Consider the following 17,972-nt stretch of genomic DNA (forward strand, 5'->3'; position numbering starts at 1 on the left):
TGCACCTCAGTTCTACTGGTCGACATATTTCTAGCCCTACCCCAAGGCTATTCTTCAGGACCAAGAATGAATACTTCCTGATTCCACTCTTATATCTTCTTTTAGCCAGGACATTTTATTTTTTTGTGAGGAAGGACAAATAATAAGATATATACACAAACAGCACCTATTGGTGTTCGTATTGGGATCATCTGTTGAAAAACTGTAAAGGAAAGAAAAACCGAGGTTGGTTTGTCATGATATCCAGCCTAAATGCACACTGGAATGCAAAGCAATTGTAAAACACATCACCTGCGTGGAAAAAACATGATATATTTATTACAGTAATTGTGACCACTTCTAGTGCTTCCGTAAGCCCATTTTTAGCTAAGAAATGATTAATCACACACAAGGCGTAGACAGGACAAACACATAATTACCATAAATTGTGTTACCAGGTATAAGTCTTAGCAAGAGTAGTAAGACTGCAAAAAAAGGTAGCAATATTTTTGCAGTCAGTCTTTATGAGACCTTCAGTGTCAGAAGTGGCTATGCCGTACTTATTTCATCAAGGCTACTCCCTTGCTTGGGGGTTGGCACCTTCCTGTGGCTCCATAGTTGCCTGTCAGTCGCTTAGGAAAACTATTTAGCCAAAGCTGCGGTGGTCAGACGTCAGCGTTCTCATGTCTTGTGAAATACTGGGACGCTGACTTAACAAAATGGCCGACGCGTGTGGAACCCCTTCCCGGCTCCTCCGTGAAATGAATAGGCCACTCACCAAGATAAAAACGAGGTGATCTTTTGCCAGAAACCAAAGAATTAAAAATGTATGTATAAACATTATATATTATGAATATAAGATGCTTATAAAAATTGCACCAAGTATAAAAGGTATTGGTTTTTTATAGGTTATGGAAATATGTGTGGCACACCTCCTTTGTTAATTAATAAACTGGCCCCAGGGAATAATTTGATTTAGACCGTTGATATGTGTTTTAGACGGAACACCCAGTGCTGTTCCCTCTCAAAGAGTTGCGATTTTTGGTTCACTCATTCTAGAATGACCCAAAAGCCATTACTCATGGTGTGTTTCTGTTCTATGTAGTGAGATGACATTTTGGTGGTGGCGCATCTTAGATTGCTACTGTGTTCACCTATTCTTAAAGGAGCTTTTCTGGTGGTCATACCAATCTAGTGTAGATTACATGGGCAGGTAATCATGTATACCCCACATTCGGAGTTGCAGTTGGTGAACTGTCTCAAATTCCATGTGGTGTTCTCATTAAATGTGAATGTCTGTGTTGGTTGAGTAAGGTGCCGAACACTGCAGCTGCCACACGGGAGATGGCCTTGAATTAGGAAAAGCCGCATTTGGGTTTCTCTGGTGGTGTTGGTTTTCTGCGGTTGTGTGTGGACTAACATGTCCCTGAGACTGCGCCCTCTCTTATATGAGAACATGTATTTTGGATATTGGAAGGTACCACTGTTCAATGTGCGCCAACTTGATCGATAATGTCTCTGCTTGTTTTTTGTAGTCGCTAAGTGTGGAGCAATTTCGTCTCCATCTTAGCAACTGGAACTAGCCAAATGGTAAATTCTCTTTCAGATGCCTTGGATGAAAACTGTCAAACATAAGAAGCAAGAAACTACCTAAAGGGGATCAGTTCCCGAGCCATGAAAGGGGCAAAACGCAATCATAGGGAGGCCTTACTGAAGACACTCCGCCTAAAAGAACAAGACGAGCTACCAATATGTATCACCACCTACAGCACGGTATCCAATCACATAAGCAAGATCATCAACAAACATTGACACACATTAAACAGAACAAAGACCTGAGAAAAACGGAATGGAACATAAAGAGGGAGAAAGAAAATACAGCTGTGAATTAAACACTGGCCGTCAAAAATTCAGTACAAGCACAATACAGAGCTGCCCGCACCAAAGAACTGGCTGACACAAATGGACAACAAGAAAAAAAGAGAAGCTGTAAGATACAGTCACAAGCTGTCAAAGAATGGCAGATGTTCCTGTAGGGGTAATAACACTGGCACCAACATCCGCACAAGGAAGTGCATGAATGCATGCCTCCATGGCCACCCTACCAGCATTTAATGAGCAGGCTGACCCAGCTGCATCAACGCCGAGGTGGAAGACATAGGTTGGCCACCTCAATAATTACTTCAGGGCCAAACATGAGAGTGGTGGTACTGTCAAGCACAATAAAATCATTCTACCTTTTTGGAATAGAGGGGCATATCATCAAGGCCAGGCGATAATTATCGCTCAGCGCTCTTAGCGCGAGGATAATTATCGCGGGCCAACTCTGAATTTTATCGCGGAGATAGCGTGCTATCAGCAACGCTTATCTCCAAAGCGATAAAATTCAATGCACAAGCTGCCAACTGTGCAATTATCGCTGGAAATCCAGCGATAATCGTACAACATTTGGCGAAAGCTTGCTGATAGGGCAAGGCAGACTTAGCCATGATATCCACCTTCCATAGGATATCATGGCTAAGTCAGTTGAAAAGCAGGCTTAAGGAAAGTAGCGATAACCGAGGTTATCGCTACTTTTCTTGTAGCTCTGCAGGTTAGCGTGAGGCTTGATAATAGGAGAAATGTCGCTTAGCGAGATTTCTCCCGTTATCTTGGGGTGGAACACCCACTTTGCATCTCATTAAAGATGCAAAGATGGGCGTTGGGGGAGAGGGCGAAAAGGCAAGGATTCGAGCAATAGCGTGACCTTGCTGATAAGGCAATAAAATTAACGCCGCTTTCAGTCTGAAAACGGACGCTAAAGCGGCGATAATTTTATCGCCTGGCCTTGATGATATGCCCCAGAGTACCTTCCCTCCATGAAAAATTCCCGACTTCACTTCACTCCTCCCTTTCAGGCTAATTTACGTGTCACTTTCACTCATCACACAACGTGGGAACTTCACTACCTTCTTACAGTTCCACACATTCCCATCACTTGTTTATTCATCTTCACACACCCGCTCACCAACCACATAGTCTCCAACCACACCTTTTCCCGTTTTATCCAGACCTTTTGTCTCCAATCTTTTAGAAAGTAAAGCACAGGATTTGCATCCTCTCATCAAAGGAAATCTTCCCATGACAGAGTAAGGTGTGGCATGCTCAGATCAACTTACTCACTGCCGTCCTCCATCATCCAGCACTGCTCAATGCCAATTGTAAACCTTCCTTCAGTGTCCTATTCCATCTCTCCACCAAACTGTTACTTTGAGGGAAAAAAACAGGTGATTGCTCATGCTCCACCCCCCATTTCTGCAAAACATCTTCAGCTCCTCTGAAACACACTGCACCCCATTGTCATGCACCAAGATCTCATGTACACCCTGTCTGTCAAACAACTTGTTCAAGAAGTTGACCACAGCCTTAGTGTCCACTCGATCAGTGTCCTTGACCTTGGGCCACCACGAAAAACAGTCAACAACTACCATGGCATACTTGGGTGACCCGCCAATACACACAACGGGGCAGTCACATCAATGGCAGCCTTCTTTCATGGTCCATCTGACTTATCAGAAAGAACGAGTGTAAGTTTTACCATTCTCTGAGACTTGTCACTCCACGCACATGGAACATATTCACATATAATGTACCCCATGTCATGGTTTATTACGGGTCATCAATACTCCTCTCTGATTCGCCATTTGATGGCACTCATCCCAATGTGGCCTTCATGCAAAAAGATCAATAATCATTTTCCTCAATATAGATGGCACTACCGACAACTTCCCTCTGAGCAATATTTCATCCACCACTGACAACTCTACAATCACTTGATGAAACATTTCTGCCACATCAGAGACACTCCCTTTCACAGGCGAACCACCCACCATGCACCCTGCAACTTCCTGCAATACTTTATTATTACGCACAGCATTTGGCCACTTCTCATGTGAAATCCTACCCTTCACAATTACATTCACTTGGGCCACCATCACTTCATCCACATTTTCTTCAGCACTCTCTTCTGTTTTGGGTGAAAACCTAAACAAACAGTCTGCCAGAAGGTTTTCTTTCCTGGTATATACTCCATCCTAAAATTACATTACTAACTTTCTCATAACACATCCACTTATTCTGGCAGAAATCCTGACTGCCCCCTTACTGGATGGTCCATATGAAGCATTAACTCTGTTCCCCACAGATATTTCCGGAAATAGTTGACATCCCGCCAACAGGCCAAGGCTTCCTTCTCAATGGTTGAGTAATTTGTTTTCACTTCCCTCAACAGCATGGATGCAATAGTAACCTCTCTGCCATCCCATATCTGCAATTACACAGCCCCCACCCCAAACAACTAGCATCAACGTTAATTACTGTGGCATCCTTGGTGTCAAAGGGTTTCAGCACAGAAACAGATACTATTTTTCATTTCAGCTCACTTAATTTCCTAACCACACCATACAAACTACTCGTTCTTCAACAGAAGCTCTCTCATGTGGTCAGACCCGTCAGCAACATGAGGATGAACTGAAAGTAATATTCAGCCAACCCTAGGAACGATCTGAGTTGGTCTTTGTTCCTGGGCGAGGAAGCTCTCTCTCGGGTATTCACTAATAAAAGTTTTGAAGCAATCCCCTACAGTGCCCCAAATATTCCACACCCTTCACACAAATCCTACATTTTTCTTTCTTGATAGTCAACCCACGTTCCTGCAAGGTACCAAAAACCACCCTCAGCTTGTGATCATGCTCCTCGCTGTCTTTCCCGAACTCAAGGATGTCATCCTGGAAATATGACACGTGGGAAATAACTTTGAGCAAATGGTGCATGGTGCTCTGAAACAAGGCAGAACCATAAGCCAAATCAAATGGCATCAGCTTGAATCTGTAAGCACCCTCCAACGCTACAAAAGAAGTTAATGATCTCAAATCCAGGTGCAGCATAATCTGGTGAAATGGTGAAGACAGATCCAGATTGGAAAACACAAAGCCCCTTTAATTGTGGTCAGCATTTCTCCTATGTTGGGCGGAGGATCACCTCAATAATCCCTTCATCGCACAACCTTTTTAGTTCTTGCCGTAATGAGCTCTCTCATGACAAGTGGAACACTCTGGGTCTTGTGCACCTTAGCTACAGCCCCTCCCTTCAATATTATTCTATGCATGCATGAATCCCTCTAGTGTGTCTAACTTCAACAAATACTGACCGAAATTCATCTTCCAGGGACAAAGACACCTCCTCAATTTTGGCTTCTTCTGACCATGTCCTAAGAACTTGTTCAGGAGGATTAGGGTCCAATCATATCATCAAATCCCTCTGTTGAGGCCATCCCAAAAGACACAAACCTTTTTTGGCAAAGCAAACTTTGGATGGTACCACCACTCCTTGAAATTCCAAATTGGCTTCTATTAACCTTACCAGATCAATGGGTTTATTGCCATAAGATACTAATCTGACATTTGTGGACTGGAAAATGTGATTGGGAAACTTGCATATATATTCCTCCCATAATGGACTAACTAGTAGCAGCATTAATTGAAAACAAAATTAAATGTGGTTCATTCACTCTAGATGATTGTGATACAAAACACATGTGGATGAACACAACTGGATTTGTTTATTTAAAGTGCATATGCTTTAAAAGTGCTAATGGGTCCAAATGCTGTCTAAGGGGCATACTCCTGGAAATTTCATCAAGTTAAAATATTAATTAGTAATAGGATCAAGACAGAAATAAACAAAATTATAAGAACCAGTCTACTTTGATCTGAAACAGTAGCCCTAGGCTTCTGGTATATAATGGACATGCAATAGAATAAAATACGTATTAATCATCTTAAGGTTATTTGTCCTACTTGAGTCTTTTACATCTCATTCACCCTACATAAAGTAGAAATCTAGAAAGTGCAAATACCAGCCATTCTGTGTTTTCACCTTTGAATCTCCTGACAGCTTCTCCTAAGCGTAATATATGTAAGGTATGGCACTTTGGGATTATCCATGTCAAGTGTAGTGTAAGCGGGACAGAAAAAGAGTGAATTGTTTCTCTATTTCAATGCTGCCTCGCAAAAGGGGTAAGATAGTTGGATGTGAAAGTTATTTCATCTTCTTTGAAACCTATTTAGTGGCAGAAATCTATATCTAAATTCTAGGAAGATGAATCTAGCTTGTGGTGGTTCAATTCTGTCCAGAAATGGTTCAAATGCCATATTACTCTTAAAGTTTAGTAATCTTAAGGGTCTGTTAGGACACCACCATCATTCATACGCAACCAATTTTCATAAATGTAGTTCCAATATCTACTATTTAAACAGGCTAATGTAGCCTTGTTAATTTGCTCAGGATTATCCCAAAATTAATTCATTCCTATTCTGGTCACCCAGGTTTTGACGTACTTAAACCAAGGTGTCTGCTCCATTTTTTCCTGCATTCTCACTTCAGTAAAAGAATGCCCTAGCAGTATTGGGAAATTACTAGTCCAATCACTAAGCCAATAGGCCAACGGTTTGAAAGCTGCCACATGTGCAATATTTTTTAGGTGACTGTCTAATCGCATTGGTGTCAAAGGAACATTGCGGGAAAGCATGATTACTGATCTCATGAAGTTATTTCTACTATCTCAAGTCCCCGTAGTTGGATCATTCCCCAAATGTTCACTTCATATAATGCTGCACAGAGTCCTCTTGTAGGATAGCTTTCTAAAGCCAGTGAGCTCGGTTAATGACTTCAGTTTTTTAACCTTTTTATTATTGTTGATCCTGCATGTTGTAAAGGCAGCTGACTTAGTTATCTGCGGGACTCACGTAAGCAAGTTTGCAATTCTTACCCCTAGATAATCAAACTGTTTAGCTTGTTCCAGGTAGACTGCCCCGAGCTTAACCCTACCTCAAAATAGCTTGTGTGGCTGGAAGGTCATACATTTTGTCTTGGACACGTTGACTTTCAGGCCTTATCTTGTGCACGAAAGTGCAAATCAATTGACTACATTTTACATACAGATGGGAGTTTTTGATATCAGTAAAATATTTTTTACAAAAAGCAGAGCTGGAACTCTATGATCTGCCGGTTTCGGTAGGTCACCCCTGCAGTCAAACAGGGTTTTAATGAGCACATAAATGTATTGGGTAAAAATAGTCTGGGCTAATACGCATTCCTTTTTGGACTCCTATGTTTACACTAATATGCACCATTAGCTCCCTATTCCTTCCCCATCTCACTTGGGCATAGTTTTCACGGTAGAGATGCATTATAATGTTCAGTAGGTTATTCTGCATCCCCATATCTTTGAGTGCTACCCAAAGTTTCTCTCTATGGATTAGATCATATGCTGCGCAAAGATTTACAAACACTATATATATGAGCTCTACATATAAAAAAATTACACATTTCCAGAGGATTAGTAAGAATTAGAACACTTAGTCAATGGTGCATGTGTTTGCTCTAAAGCCCACCTGTAGGGGTGACAGAACTTGTTCCACCTCCATCCAAGTTTGGACCCTCATCAGAAAATGCCTACAGAATAAATTGTGAGAATTATCAATCAGGCTAATGGTCCTCTAATTTGCTAGATTCCCCTTTTCTCCTTTCTTTCTTAAAAATTGACACTACTTTTGCGCCCTTCCATATATCTGATATTTGTGCCCCTTTCTGTTTAAAACTTATCCTTAGATAACTAGTTCCGAGGTAAAAAGGTCTCCTGGTATTTTATCAAGACCTGGGGCTGAGCCTTTTTTATGCTGTTAATTGCCTCCATTGTCTCATCCATGGTGAAGGTGATCACGTTGTCATCTTCCTCTTTTCTGTTACTACCACTAATTGCCAAATCTTTATCTCCCAAGGCCTTCAGCATTTCATTTTGCTCAGAGTATAATGTACTGTAATGATCTGCCCATGTTTGTGGTTGAATGGGAAAGTCTTAGTCCTTGACCTGGTATGGAGTCCCTTTAGTTATAAAATGCCAAAATGATTTACTATCTTTTATTGTATTGTATTGTATTGTATTTATTTCTTGTTAAGCGCAGCTGTCACCCAAAGGGTATCCTGGCGCTGAGACCCTATTAAACCATCGGAAGAAGTATTTTACATTGCTCTTGGGAACAGGTAGGTCTTAAGATCCCTTTTAAAAGAGAGCAGATCTTGACTACCCCTCAGCGCCAGAGGTAGGGCGTTCCATAATGTGGCGGCCGTATAGCTAAAAGCACGGCCACCTATCCTTGCTCTAGTAATCCTGGGAATCCGCACCAGGAACGCCGATGAAGATCTCAGAGGTCGGACAGCTTGATACCATGAAAACAGACCCTGAAGTGGAATTGGACCGAGTCCATGCAACGCTCTAAATACAAGACATGACGCCTTGAAAGCGATCCTCTGCTGTACCGGCAACCAATGTAGATCAGCTAAAGCTGCAGAAGAAGAGGCAGAGCGTGGTCGCGACAGAGCCAATTTCGCAGCCATGTTCTGGATCCTCTGCAACTTAAGGATCAATTTTTTAGGAGCTCCCAGAAGTAGTGCGTTGCAGTAGTCTAACCTACTGAGTATGATACTACACACTACCTCTGCTCTGGCACCTGGGGGGAGTATTGGCAAAATTTTGCGCAGGGCACGAAGCAGGCTCATGCAGGTCCCTGCGGTCTTATTTACTGAAACATCCAGCTGTAGGTCAGGTTCAAACACCACTCCTAAATTACGAGCCGATTTAGCTGCTTCCACAGAACCCGGAATAGAAGGTGGCCAGAAGTCGTCAGGTAATGCACGAGGAAAGCGATCAGGAGAACAATGGAGAACCTCCGTTTTTGACCCATTGAACTGAAGTGAGTTAGCTCGCAACCATTCTGCTGTGGCCGACATACAGTGATGAAAAGTGTCTTTCGAGACCGACTCACTACCCTCAAATGAAAAAATCAGTTGAGTGTCATCGGCATAATTGATGACTGATATGCCAAATGACTTAATAAGTTCTATAAGGGGTCGGAGATATAGATTAAACAGGATCGGGCTGATCGCCGACCCTTGAGGGACACCCTGGTTCACCTGTCGAGTGGCTGATCAAAATGGTGGTAAAGCCACAGCTTGCTGTCTGTCACTGAGATAGGACGTTAACCAGCTTAGGGCTAGATCGATTACTCCCACACTTTGGAGACGCTCCAAGAGAACCTCATGGTCAACCGTGTTGAACGCGGCCGACATGTCGAGCAGCACTAGAAAAGCTGACCTGCCCCTGTCGACACGCGTTCGTAGATCGTCTAACACGGTAACCAATGCGGTCTCAGTACCGTGGGCCGGTCTAAAGCCAAATTGAGCTGTATCCAGGCAAGAGTTTGTTTCCAGGAAGTTAGACAAGGCTCTCGTGACCCATCTCTCAAGGACTTTTATCACAAATGGTAAAAGCGAGATGGGTCTATAGTTGGCCGGGCATGATGGATCTAAAGAAGCCTTTTTTAATAGTGGAGTTACTATTGCCAACTTCCAACTATCTGGGACTGTCGCCGTCATCAGTGACTGACAGCAAATGGAGTAGAGTGGAGGAAACAACTCATCTTGAAATGCCTTCCAGATCTTATGAGGCATTGGATCAAGTGGTGAGCCCGAGGACACTCCATTGGCCAAAACACCAAATTCTTCTAGCGAAAGAATGGGAAAACAAGGCAAATAAAAAGTATCTACCCTGTTGCTATCCCACAAAGGCGCCGAATAACAGAGGGATTCCAGGGGGGGAGGTAGCGGTGACGCCAACTGTCCGAGCACTGAGAGTCCACTCAAAATGGTCCTAATTTTCTCCTCAAATGCAACGGCCAGAGAATCACACAGATCTTGAGAAGCCGGAATAGCTGGAACTGTACAGGATGGATTAGATAAGTTGTTAACCATCTTAAATAGGGTTTGCGATTTATTGGTGGCCTTCCCCAAGGTATCTTCTAAGAACTTTGCTTTAGCACTTCTTAGCTGAGTCTTATATACCTGCAGGGCCACTTTATATGCTGCCCTGTCCGACTCCTTATATCCTCTCCTCCAAGTACGCTCAGCCTGTTTACAGCGGATCTTATGCTGTCTGAGATTGTCATTAAACCAGGCGTTAGTTACTCTAGGTCTATCCCTCACCCTCCGCAGAGGGACCAATTCATCTAGGGATGTCAGAATTTGCTGACAAAGGGCAGTATAGCTCTTATCTACACTATCCTCCACCAGGAAACCCCTAGGCAATAGAGTAGGGCGGATTGGCTCTCTAAGAAGACGAGCCCATTGGCGATTAAGTTTAAAGCCACTTGAGTTAGTTGATTTTAACGAAACGGGCAGAACAATGGACATATTAATCAATGAGTGATCTGTCCAACCCTGCTCCAAGATCTCTTTCACTACAACCAGGTCCCTCTCGGCGAAGATCAGGTCTAACGTGTGTCCCTTAACATGCGTAGGTGATAACCCAGCTGTGTGAGTTGAATATTACTACACGATTGGCAGAGCTCTCTGTAGGCCAGATCTTGAGGGCCGGAAGGCCAGAGGTTAAAGTCTCCCAATATTAGAAATTTAGCATGGGAATTTGAAAGATTGTAAATCAAATCAACCAATGACTGAAGAGAAGTTATGGTCGAAGAGGGAGGTCTATAACATAGCAACCCTGCAATCAAGGTGCCGCCCTGGGCCATGATAGAAAAGCCCATGAGCTCAAACCCTGACACTTCCTTTACTGCTAATTCCACAAGGGAGATTGAGTCTTTAAAAATATAACCTACCCCACCTCCCCTGCCAGAGGCTCGAGGAGTGTGTCTTATAAGATAGCCCGGTGGGCAAGCCCAACCGAGTTCCGGCCCACAGTCCGCCGTAGTCCATGTTTCAGTCACAAATAATATATCCAGGTGTGAGGATTCTAATAAAAGGGCTATCTCCGCATGATGTTTCACGAGGGAACGAACATTCAGTAGGCCACAGGAGATTATTGTTGCTGTCCTGGCCAAATCCTGCCACAGTTTATCCTCCCATTTCTTTTTAGCTTTTAGTTGGACTAGTTTATATTGTTTACTTTGCTCAGCTATTGCATACCTACTGCCACCTTTAATGCTATTCATCTGCCTTTCTCTGGACTCCTGACATTGTTGATTGTTCCACAATGCCCCACTGGATTTACTTACTTTCTCCTTGACCTCTTTGAGGAATAACCTTTTGACCATGTCCATTAATTTATCAAAGGTGAGTATGTTGGTTTGCTCATCTTGCTATTGATTGTTAAAATCAATTATTGTGTGCGTTACAAAGGTGTAAATTTGAGATAGGGTATCCTCATGGTTCTCTGTTGTGGGCCATTTTAATAATCTCCTGTTGTTGCTTGGAAGGTGTCCATTCAATTGTAAAAAATGACAGCAGGCAAGGATAGGCATTTCTGCCAGACATAACGCCTGGACGTTTTGGTCACAGTCAGAGTGATCAATTACTGCCATATCCGTTAAGTTAGGCCATAGGGATGTCTGTGAGTATGTAATTGATTCTGCTTCTAGTAAAAGCCCTTTTAAACATGTAATTGGCCCCTTTATCAGATGATGTACATGCATTACAAGCTCTCAAACTATTGGTAAGGATGCAGCCTGCTTTGCTACCTTGGAATTTCAGATTGTTCGTGTAGTCCGCAGACTGAGAATAGCCCTCTCTGCATCCTCTTTCTCCGTCAAATTTTGCATCACATCCAGGGATTTCAATGTTACGTTTAGGTCACAAGCCAAGATTAGATGTCTTTTGTTGTTAAACTGATCCAGGTACTCATCCAAAATTAGTAGAGTAGGAGACTCCTGATTTTGAGTTGAAGTTGAAAAGCTATTATATACATTAAACAGCCATAACAAATGATCTCCGTTAGGTGAAAAAATGTTCAGAACTAATATATTAGTGGTCTTGATGCTAAGCTTTTTGACATTACATTTCCGCACTGGCCATAATAGCGTAACGGGCCAGAAAATGTTGGCCGTTTCACCTCTAGAAGGAATTTTAAAATCTGGTTTAAATGATTTAATAAGTGACAGTGATACTATTGAAGTAATATCTACTGGAGATTCAGTCAGTAGATTGGTTGCCGATCCGCCGTTAGAGGGAAATCAAAGTCAGGGTAATAATGAGCAGGAATCCGCCCCCTATCTGACTCTGTTAAAGGAAATGTTAGAGTGGTATTCTGGAACATTTCCGGTTTACAGTCTAAGGTCGATAATCTGATATGGTAAGACTTTATTAATAACTTTGACATTCTTTGTCTTCAGGAGACGTGGTTATTGGACCCACTGCATATTGATGGTTTTAAGACATACCACATACCAGCCTTGCGTTCAGTACATGGTAGACATAAAGGGGGTATTTGTATTTATATTTCAAACTTGTTGAAGGTTCAGAAGATTAAAATACTAAAGTCGACCCCTTATTATCAAATAGTCAATATTTACCTATCCATGCAAATTGAGGTAGTGGTCATCAACCTTTATAACAAAATTGATAAGGGTAATTTTGTTGGCGTACTAAAAAGCCTCATGGACGTCTTAAGTAACCTGGCTGTATCCAGAGGAACGGATGTGTTCACGATTTGGGGTGGGGATTTCAACACCAGTATTTGTCGACAATCTAAATGCGGGTTTGGGGACATTGAAACTGAATATAACGCCCATGCAGCCCACTTTGTTCATTCAGATAGAGGAGAAAGTTTTAATGAAGTGAAGGCAACGTTTGATTTAGGCTATGCCAACACACTGTGTTCTCCTCCAGTCGAGTTTGGTCCCACATTTACTGGTCGCGGATTTAACTCTCTGATAGATTTTATTGTTATTCCAAATCGTTATGCTAACTGGCTTGATCAATTTTGTATTCATTAAAATGGCCTGAGCGATCATTTACCGTTAAGTATTAACATCTTACTTCCCTTCAAGAGCACACTCTCCATTGTGGAAAGTTTGGCTTGGACTCAAGATATTGTGCTGGCCCGCCAAAATGGCTTTTCCCTGAGTTGGGGCAGGAAAGACACAGAAGCCCTGAATATAAAGAATATATCAAAGGCTCTAAATCCCATTACTGAGTGTCTGCAAGAAGGGACATCTCACGGGGACATACTGTATGCATTTTCCGTAGTTACGTCAGTGATTCAGAACTTGCTGAGTTGTCCTCGTAGGGTGCCACCCAATAAAGATCATGGATGGTTTGATAATCTGTGCACTAAGACACACTCCTTGTTAAAGGCTGCCCTCCGTAGATCAGAGAGGGATTATAAGGAAATTAGAGCTTGCAGGAAGGCCTATAATCGTGCTAGGAACAAACGCAAGAAAGAAATTAAAAATCTAGCCTGGAATAACCTCTACGAGGCGATCGACTAGAACTCATGGGTCAACTTCTTTTCTAAAGTGTATGGAAAAAAGAGTAATGAGGACATTACTTTATCACAGGAACCAAACTCACCTGGCAACCTTACTGACTATCCGCCAATTGATATCCATTTTACACACGGTGAAGTGTTGGCAGCAATAAATGAGAGTAAAAGAGGCAAAGCTCCAGGCCCCGACGGGATTCCGATTGATTTATATAAAAGTATGACAGAGCTTTGGTCCCCACTGTTAACTCAAGTCTTAGAAGCTTGTTGCGCTATGGGTTTCATTAAATCCTGGTCGGAGTCCGTGATAATACCCATTTTTAAAAAAGGGGACCGGGAAAATCCAGCAAGTTACCGACCTTTTTCTCTTTTAGATTCCTTTATGAAAATTGCAGGAAGGGTCGTCTTGAATAGACTTAAACAGTGGGCCGAGGACAATAATATTTTGAGTCGGGTTCAATATGGTTTTAGGGAGGGGATGGGCACTATTGAGCAGGTTTTAAACTTCTCCCTGATACAGGGGAAGTATACTCAAGCTAGGGCAGGGAAACTATTTGTGGTATTTGTATATCTTACTGCCGCTTTTGATTGTGTTGACCATAGAAGGTTATGGAATATTTTAGAGGACCTAAAGGTCGACCCCCCTCTAGTGCAATTTTTGAGACAACTATACTCGGGGACCTCAGACATGGTGAGGTATGGATTAAAGGGAGAGTGCACTAAAGCATTCCACTTGGAGAGGGGCGTAAAGCAAGGCTGCGTACTGGCACCATTCCTCTTCTCATTATATACCAACTAGGGGTGGGCGGAATTTGCGAAAGTGACTTTCGCTAATTATCGCGAAAATGTTAAAAATCTCCGCAAACACGTGGAAATATCGCGAAGATGCGGAAGTTTTTTTCCTACCCGTTCGCGGTATTTTCTGCGTGGTCGCGGCTCGCCAACTTACCCATGCGGTTGCTCGCGGGTGCGGCCATCTTGTTTTCACTCTTCTCGCGGTGCATGATCGCGAGAAGAAAGACGTGATGGCGCGACCAATGACATTACTGCGGGCGTGAACTGTCGCGAGACAGCGCAAATGGCTACCAACAATCCAACATCTCATGGAGAACGTGACCGGATCGGGAAAACTTGTCGGCGAACGCGGGGATTGAGGTAAGGCAATCGCGCGCGCGCGAGAATGTATTATTTTACAGCGCGAGCAAGAAACAAATTATCGCTAAGCTGCGGAATGCGGAAATTTTTATATTTTCGCGCTCTCCACGGAACGCGAAAATGTCAAGTTATCGCAATTTCCGCGAGCGGAACGGAAATTTAGCCCAGGCCTAATACCAACGCATTGGAAGAGGAATTGGTGGCCAGGGTGAGAGATTCACCAAAAATTAATAACCAGCAAGCAGATTGTCTCCCTTCTTTACGCAGATGATGCAGTGCTGATGGCCAGAACCCAATTTGGCCTTCAGAGGGCCCTATCAACTTACATTGATTTTAAGGACAATAGGGTATTAAAAATAAACGTCACAAAGACATTCATGATGCCATGTGGGAAGGGGAAGAATACAGGTAGAAGTTTAGTTACTGGGGATGGTAAAATCGAACCAACAAAAACGTTTTCTTACCTTGGCATTTTACTGGAGGACTTGGGTTCCTGGGGACCTGCGGTCAAGAGAAGGGCGCTTTTGTTTAAAAGGTCGACCGCGGCAGTGATTATTTTTTCAAGAAAAATGGGGAAAAGGCCCCCGGGAATATTATTAAATAATATTGAAAATATATCAAGCAAAATGCACTAGCATTGCCACATATGGGGCGGGGATCTAGGGTTTTTATGACGTTTCGTCAATCCAAGTGGTCTAAAATGCTTTTTTAAGGTTCATATTAGCTGTTCCCCAGAGCTCATCCGTATTTAACTGTCATAATGAACTGGGGATTCCCCATATTACTGATCTGATCAAAATGCAACCAATTTTACTTTGGCACAGAGTTTGGACCTCTCCTAGTCTAGGCTTGAATCGCGAGATTATAAAAGATTCAATAGGAATAGATCAGGCCAAAAAAATCCCCTGGTTAAATTACATAAGAAATTTATCGAATGACTTGTGTTGACCTGATTTTTACTCTAAACCAGACACTATGAGCACTTTATCTAGAAAAGAACCGAAAGCTCTATGTTTAAATCGTTTCGAGACCCTCAGACTGGTAGCAGAGATAAGTAAAAATTCTGTTATCCAGCACCAACTGAGTCTGTCTAGTAACTCTATTCAGCCCTACCTAGTTTGTTGTTTAGGGGAATATGATAGAAATATATTAACTAGGTTTAGATTTGATTGTTTTCACCGCTTGGTCTCATTCCCAGCTATAAATGACTGGTCTAGGAATCTCTGCCACTGTCCATGTGATACCTTAGCATCACAAACTACAATGCACGGTGTTCTTTTTTGTACATTTTATGCTAAGGAGCGAGCCAGATGGATAAAGCCTATTTTAAAGCAGGGAGGATGGCAGCAATGTCACCCGGCATTCCTTTTTTTGAAACTACTGGACAATGTGTATTGTATTGGAATTATGTCTGGGCTTCTGAAAAGTATATTGAGGAAAAGGAGAAGTTTAACCTGCTCGCTCTTATGCAGTCAAATTATGTACTAATGGATTAGCTGTACTTACTAAGGTATTTTTTATTGTAGATTTTAAACGATTTGTTTTTATTGTACCTTGTGCTTTCATGATTTTATTATATATTTAAAGTTGAATAAAGCATTTTCTGATCTGATCTGACATTACATTTCAGTGTGGTCTTTATCCAGATGATTAGCCCACCTGATGGACTCCCCACTGGTGAAGGGGAAGCTTCTATAATATAGTTCATGAAGCCCACTCTGTAGACCAGCTGTAGTGTCCATTACTCCTGAAAAAGGCAGATTTGGAAGAAATCTACAAAGTTTCCCCATTCCACATCGTTCAGTTTGGACCTCATTCCTGTCATATTCCATGAAAGTACGATCATCTGAGTACAGGTGTCTATTACTCTAAGCGCTTGTGCTAATTGGGATTGCCTCCCCTCTTCTTTGGTCTCAGTTATATTTCTTTGTACCCCTAAAGACCCTGGTATGATGGTCGATCTCTCTAAAACTTAGCCTCTGGTTTGGAAGTGACAAGTGTTAAGCCAGCCTCCTAACCTCAATTACAACAGCATTTCTTCCTCCAATAACCCTGCTGCTCTGTTTCTGATGGTCGACCAGGACGCTATTTATTATTAACATCTTGAGTGCAACTCCTCTCAGGAAAATTATATTTGAACTGAATCTTGGGCCCGTTAGGAGAGGAGGTTCACTGGTCTAGGTTGACCAGACCTTTCCCAAACTCGTCTTTGGCTAATTCCAGGGCTATGTAATCACATTTTTCTTTGTAATAACAATGTTTCGCATCCAGAATGTCAGATCCTATTATGAAATAAAAGTGTACATAATGCCTAATCCAGTGTATCACTTTATTTATTAGTGTGTTGTTATACTCTCTTGCTCTATCCAATAGCCTGAAGACATTGACCATGTATAATTTAGAACTGTTGCCCCTCTGTATTCTATTTGGTGCTATGGGACTTCAATTCTTGAGTTGTCATCATTATCCCTCTTATTGCCCTTTTCAACAGGAGTGCACTTTTGTTCCCACTCTACCCTTCTGTTCTCTGCCCCTGGTGCTTGCAGTTCCCACCCGGGTTAATGCCTCATATCGGGTAGTATGGGCAATTCAGGGAGCTGGTAACTTGGGGGCTGATTACGATGGCGGAACAATCGCCACCGCCGTGCCGGCGGTGGCAACCTTCACGCCATCGTAGTGTGAATTTCCCACTGCCATATTAAGATGGCGGTGGTTATCGCGGCGGACAGAAAGTCCTTCCGCTGCTTTTCTGCCGGTAAGAAATCTTTAGGATTGCCGGCTGGGCATAGCTGGGGCTCATATATGGTTGCGGTGCCTAGCAGGCACCGCCATTCATATTTTTCTGGTGGGATTTCAAGGCCTTTCCATGGAAAGGCTGGTGGGAATTTGCTTTGGGGGCCATTGCGGGCCCCCGGGTAGTGGGGGGTGCACTTGGATGTCCATGCACAAGGTGGCAGGCACCGCGCGGTGCCTACCAAGTTGTGCATGAAAATGCACATAATTACATTTTACCGTTGCGGCGGGTGCTGCTGCCAGCAGCACCCACCGCAATATTAAAATGGCAGATGCGACTGCCGCGGTGGCGGTCACATCATGATCAGGTGTGTGCGACCACAGCATGGCAGGCGGCCAGTCCCGTTCCCGCTAGGATGGCGGGTGTACCCAGGTCCACCTGCCATTCTAATAGGCCGCTTGGCTTGCTCTGCAATGGAATGCTTTACTGGGTACTTACAATGTTGCTATTTCCCAAATGTGCGTATCCATTATTTATTTATTATTATATACTGTGCCCTCATTCCCTGATAGTTTATTTGCTGAAACCCTCGAAATGCAGACTACAAGTGTACATTCCCCATTTGTTTTATACCAGGGTCACCAAAGCGTTTGACAACAGGACGTACCTCTTCTCTCAGACATCCATCCACCTTGCACCCTAGGGATATTGGTTGCGTTATTCCAACTTTTTCTACCCATAACTCAACTTGTAACCATAGCCGTGTAAGTTTGCACCTGCCTTATTTTATTC

This window comes from Triturus cristatus, chromosome 3_1, assembly GCF_964204655.1.
Source record: "Triturus cristatus chromosome 3_1, aTriCri1.1, whole genome shotgun sequence".
Classification (NCBI taxonomy): domain Eukaryota; kingdom Metazoa; phylum Chordata; class Amphibia; order Caudata; family Salamandridae; genus Triturus; species Triturus cristatus.